The following is a 6,453-nucleotide window of genomic DNA, read 5'->3' as shown; positions in this document are numbered from 1 at the left end:
GGGAAGACATTCTCACTGGAATGTTTACAAATCAATTTCCCCACCATCACTTCACTGGACCTCCCTTGCCATCTGTGGCACCTTCATGCAGACTCCCTTGTCCTCAAGACTGGGAGAAGAAGGCATTTGCTCCACGTGATCTGACTGCACAGGGACCACTGGAGACAAAAGATAGACTAGGCTATTTGAGAAGGACATGATGACGCCTAACTGATAACATTTATGATGGAGATTCCTGGGTTTCCTCAAATGGGAAGAACAGTTTTAGAGGGAGATGCAGCTCTTCGTACTCACCAACTAAGTAGAAAGTCTGAAGTTTGTAAACACCAATAGCTGTGCTGCCAACAGTTGGCTACAAGGGCCAGGTGTCTATCAGGACCAGAATAGTGGGTAAGAGTAGTGACAGAACAAGTCGTACTGGTGGTCTAAAATTAAATATCCAGGTAGACCATTAAAACTGGATAAAGTCCAGGGATCCAGCTGAAGAATGCAGCTGAAGAATGCAGGGCAATGAGTTCACAGGAAGATCCAAAATGCAGAAATAAGCCCAAAGGAAAAGAGAAAGATCAATTCTAATATAGATAGCAAAAATCCCAAACCAAGAGTCCAAGATCTATTCTGTCTTGCTCAGGGGTTATGGTCAGGGATTGCTGAAAGCGTAAGCAGATCATGGGTAAATTTATAGAAAGATGGCAGCAGATAGAAGAAAATTGGTCATGGAAAGTTTCTAGACTTTGTGGTTTTTTAAATTTTTTTTTTTTCTGGCAAGAAAAGAGGGACACTAATGCCCTTTCTACTTTAGACCTTCTTTGGCTACTTCGATGGGTCTAAGATTATTCAAAAGTATTGGTTACTTAATTCCATAGATTAGGAAACGAAGACCAATGAGGTAAAGGGATTAATTTAGGGCCACCCAGCTAAGAAATGGCTCCCCCTGACCTAGAGCCAAGGTCTCCTAATAGCAGTGAGGCAGAAAGAGCACAAGATAAGAAGTTAAAGAAAAAAATTTGTCCTGATTCTGTTGCTGTCATCTCCCTGCCTTCTTCATCTATAAAATGGAGTTAATAACAAATATTTCATAGGATTATCATATGAATTAAATTACATAAAATAAGTGTATACGCTATCAAGCAACCTGATTATGTCTGTCCCATGGCCATACTTTTTCGGAAGACTTTAGTAAACAAAACTAAACAGTTTCAACCTGTCATGAAAACTTTCGGATGGCAGATTACATCAAGAACTCCCAAGTATGCTATCAGTTCCAAAACAATTCCTTTCCTTCCACTCAAAAGAGAACTACATCAACACATAAGAACGTGCTGACCACCTGTTATGTGTAGCCCCACCATGTGCTGCACAAACTCAAGGCATCTGACCCATAAATGTCATAAATGATATCCTTTTTATGAACACCCAAAATATGACTAATGCAGAATACAGGATAAAGACAATATAGCATTTCATCTCAATGAGAACTTTGGCCCCCAAAGTCTGTGAACATTTCTCAGAGCGCTGAGAATCAGCCTTTTCAGACATTCCCAGGCTTAGATTAGTGATTCCCACGAATGCTCATTAGGGAGATCTCCGACATGGCCAGTATATACAGCAGGGTATCTGTCAAGTTGCTAAAGGCTTAAACAAGGGATCTTAGCACTTCATAAATCTAAAGCTTAAAGGGTTCTGTTTTTTATATTTTGCTCACGCCACATCATCTCCACCATCGCTATTAATCACAGGTATCCTACTGAGATGAGCTTTCTTTAGTATGGGGGAGTTTACACATTTCCAGTCACCAGGGAGCGAAAAACAAAGAATGGTTTTGGTGTATACCCCAATTTATCTAGCAAGATGGCTTTGTTACCAGCTTAAGGATCCAAAGACTGGCTTGTCCAAATCCTCCAGCCTCTCCTCACGGCTTAGTAAAATTGAGTAATCTCAACAATAGGAACTTAAAAAAAAAGTTCTGAAGGTCAGAGAAATAATTGGATGCAATGTTCCGAAGAGGAAAAGATAGAAGCGATAGCAATTCTAAATTGAAATCACTTCTTAAAAAGGAGTGAAGCCAATTGCCCATTCTTTTATTCTCCTACCCTGGGTCCTAGGTTTGCAGGACACTTTTGGGGTCTGAGCATTTTTCCCCTCATGTGTTGAAGATGAAGGTGATATTTATGGCCCCCTGAACTGTGATTTGATGGCTGCTGGGCCCCCCCCCCCATATTTAGGCTGCTGATTCCCCAAGTGGAGCCACGAGGGGTCCATTGTACCTGTCATTGTCATTTGAATAAGAGGGACCGTGACTTCACCCCTCATCACAGTCCTGCCCCCGCGCCTTGCTCCTGTTTCATTGTCTTCTGCTAGGTTGTTTTAAGGCTCAGTCAGAAGGGTAGGACCTACTCAGTACTGGCTCAATTGCCTTTTCTTACCTCGGGAGACAGTTTGCTTCTAGCCGTACTACAACAGAAAACACCCACTGGTCAGGTCTTAGGAACCACTGTAAAACTAGCTCTAATTTATTGTACATTTTAAACCAAAATGGACTTGGAGTATAAGCTTAAGCATAAGGAGCGTAACTTTTAATTATCTTCCAAGGGGACATAATCCTAACAATACACTGTAGAAATGTTCCCCACACAGACTGGCAAGTTTTCCTTCTTCTCACCAACCCCCATCCTGTGAGACAATAACAAATGGAACTTTATAAAACCCTCTAAGCGGAAGAGAGACAGTGTCAGTTATCACTCCTGCCCGAACCAAAAACAAGACAACACCCTACCCCCCCACAAAAAATACACTGAATTAACAGCCCAATTCTTAGCCCTTTGCCATGGGCTTACGTACACCAGAGCAGGACTGTGAACACGCAAGCCTTGCAGAAAGGAGGCACTCAGGCAGTGACAAAGGGGCAGTGGACTGTGGCTGGAGGGAGGGCTTTCTCAGCTCTACCACGTGATAGAAATTTCTCAGCTGGAAGCAAAGCCAGAGGCCACAGGGCAGCTGCGGTGTCTCCGACTGTGCCCTGCACAAGGATGCCCACCTGAGGACAGGGGCTGAAATCAAGACCAGGAGGTGCTCACCTAAAGCCTAGAAAAGGTGTATTTTTTAATTCCCCCAAAGACCCATCCACTTGGCAAACCTTGTGCCCGCAAGGCCCCTGGGCTGTCCTCATGGAAGACCAGAGTGTACACCACCTGGCGGGTGAGAGGCTTCCACCATGAGTGCCCCTGCTCAGCTCAGCCACCTCCTCTGGCTAGTCTCTCCTGAGGAAGGAGGCGAGGAGGAGAAGGAACAGGAGGGGAGGGGAGCAGTGGGTGGGCAGAGGAGAATAGAGTGGGAAGCATTTTTGCTCAAAATTGATAGGAATCAGGTCCAGCTGCACGCAGCCCACCCTGGCTGGTTTCCTGGAATGTCTCGTTTTGACCTTGGCAAGCCAAACGTCAGTATTTTCTCCAACCGGAGGCTGAATGGGGTGCAGCTGCTCTGCCTGTCAGTGTCCAAGCCTGGCTGCATGGCTTGATGTCCCTTCCCCTGCTTTCTCTGCCCCAGTCCCACACAACATACACAACCCTGCTGCTTTCTGCCTGCGGCGCCAATGGGAGACTCAACTAAGCTCGTGGAAATGTTCTAGCAAGAGGGGGGCACCTAGAGATTGTCATTCTGAGTGAAGTAAGCCAGAAAGAGAAAGAAAAATACCATAAGATGTCACTCATAAGTGGAATCTAAAAAAAAAGAAAAGAAAAAGAAAAAAAGGACACTATGAACTCATCTAAAACAGAAACAGACTCAAAGACATAGTCAACAATCTTATGGTTACCGGGGAAAAGGAGTGGGAACGGATAAATTTGGGAGTTTAAGATTTATAAATGTTAGCCACTATATATAAAAATAGATTTTTAAAAAGTTTCTGCTGTATAGCACAGGGAACTATGCTCAATATCTTGTAATAACCTTTAATGAAAAAGAATATGAAAGCAAATATATGTATATGTATGCATGACTGGGACATTGTGCTGTACACCAGAAATTGACACATTGTGACTGATGGTACTTCAATTTAAAAAAAATCAAAAATTCTATTAAAAAAAAAAGAGGGAGAGCAAAATCCCTACTCTTCTGCATCTACAGGAGTTATTTGTAAACCTATCCTCACTTCTCTGTCTTTCAGGAGAGATATAAGATGTGAATATGGTGGTTGTCTGGTCCACGATGTCTTCCCTAATCTGTCATTGCCACCCTGATTCGCCAGCCTTGGGTATAAACATTGCCTACATTGCACTGATGCTCTGACAGCACTGAACCACTCCTCACTCAAGCTTCCTCACCATCAAGGGTCAACACTCGCATTTCCTCTAACACTGTCGTGACTTGCTCCCATTGCAACGCTCATCTCTACCACTGCATCGAGCACATCATATTATAATAATTGTGTGTGGCTAGTCACTCTACTGAAATTATGTCAGGTATTTAAGGAAAAGCACCATGTCTCATTCAACCTCTGAATTTTCAGGACTTAACGCAGTGCCTGGCACTGGTCAGTGCTCCATGAGTGCTACCTGAATAAATGACTAAATTGAATGAATGACAGTGGAAGTGGGATCAGTGAGCATAATTTAGTTTGGGGTGAATTTAGATGAGAATAAGTTTGTAGCCTCAAGGGAATTTTGAATCAAGAATTTCTTTCTCTTCTTTCTATCTTCCTTCCTTTCTTTCTTCCTTCCTTAATTTCTTTTCCTTTCTTTCCTATTCTTCTTTTCTTCCTTTCTGATTTTGTTTTAAGGAATGCTTAAACTGATTGATAGGCTGAATGAAAGAAGGTGAAGATAAAGGATACTGTTGACAACATGTGTGGATGGGGAACAAAAAGTTGAGGGATATCACACAGACTGTCTCATTTTTCTTGGTGAAAACAAAGGGAAAGGGTGCAGATGATGAGAAAAATTCTTCAAGTGGGACCATAAAATGATACGATATCTATGAATTGAGGGTCCCAGTGATAGAATTGCTCTAGTGTTCAGCAAGTTAGGAAAGCCTGGGTTTCTATAGACAAGGGAAATAAGACAAGAGGAAGCTGACAGGCTGGATGAAGTAGGAGAATCTGAAACTGGAGGTCACTGGAAAACAGAAGAGAGAGATTGTGAGAAAATGCAGATCAGAGGTCTTGGAGGATAGGGGACTGTGATCAGGTCTCTAACATGGCGTGGTTCCAAGGGATGCTGAGGAATGTGCGCTGACGGAAAAGAGGGAGGTGCAGCCACTAAGTGGAGGCGGTGGAAGAACTGTAAGGCCAAAGTGCAGGCTGTCCTTCACGCAGGTCCTGAAGTCACTCAAGATGACAGCAGGACTTGGAATGGAGAGGAAGCTATGATGCAGACAGTAGACCTAAAAAAGCTGTGTTTACCTATGAGTGAGGAAGTAATGGTCTCCAAGTAGATGTAAGAGGGAGTTAGAGTTTTCCAGTGTCCCTTCTCCAAAACCCTCCATTCTGGGGTCTTGTTCCCAGGAACCACACACAGGTTTCCTACCATTCATTCGCCAATGCACTTTGCAATTTGACTCCACAGTTCTCAACTCTTCCTTTGGCAGAGATTGTAGGCACCCACTTCTTTTACCCCCTTTAGAAGCTTCACCATCTATCACAGTCTTCAGAATAATGCTCCCCCAGGTCCGGCTGTGGAAGATCAAGTTCTCATACCATGCCAGGCCAGCCCAGACATGGTCTTGTGCAACTCAAGACCTCTGTTGAAACCCTGTATCCCAAGCATCCATGGAGCAAAGTGGGAGAAGAAGTGTGGGAACAAAGCAACGTGTTGTGAGGGATTGCTCTGTCCTAAGATAGTCTGATAAAGAGTTGGCAACGTGGGGAGATGTGATAAGCCGGGCCACGACAGTGAGAGTGGGACCCCAGACCAGTGACCACGTGATAGCCGTCCAAGACCCTTCACTTCATCGCAGGAAGAAACATAGCTCATTTTTTGGAGGCCAATCATTTGATTGAAAGATGGCACACTATGTTTTAAAAAGCATCCATTTTCAACTAAACTGATAACACTAGAATGCAGCATATTGCTGGGAAACTGTTCTCTAAGACACTCAGTGGTTTTAGTCCTAGGGGCTCCCTTCCTCATCTCTGCTATCTCTTTAATGTATAGATTCTCACTTAAGTTGGCCTGAATTTCTGTTTATAGCGGCCCCAGGCTTTTATAGATGGAACTAATACCTGGAAAGGAAATTACTTTCTCAAGATTACAGAGCAGGTGACTAGTCGAATCTGAACTGGGACCCTGATCTCCTAGCCACTAATTCAATCCTATTTTTACTTTAATGTGATGCCACTGGAGGGGAATAAAGGATTCAGTTCTGCAGAAGTGGATCTTCTCCCAAGTAATTTAACACGAAATGGTGTTTTCTGTTACTACCAGACATAAATACCATTCAGATAGTTCCTTCAGTTTA

The sequence above is a fragment of the Camelus bactrianus genome, chromosome 15 (genome assembly GCF_048773025.1).
Source record: "Camelus bactrianus isolate YW-2024 breed Bactrian camel chromosome 15, ASM4877302v1, whole genome shotgun sequence".
Lineage (NCBI taxonomy): Eukaryota > Metazoa > Chordata > Mammalia > Artiodactyla > Camelidae > Camelus > Camelus bactrianus.
The sequence above is the reverse complement of the archived record's forward strand: the minus strand, read 5'-3'. Positions refer to the sequence as shown.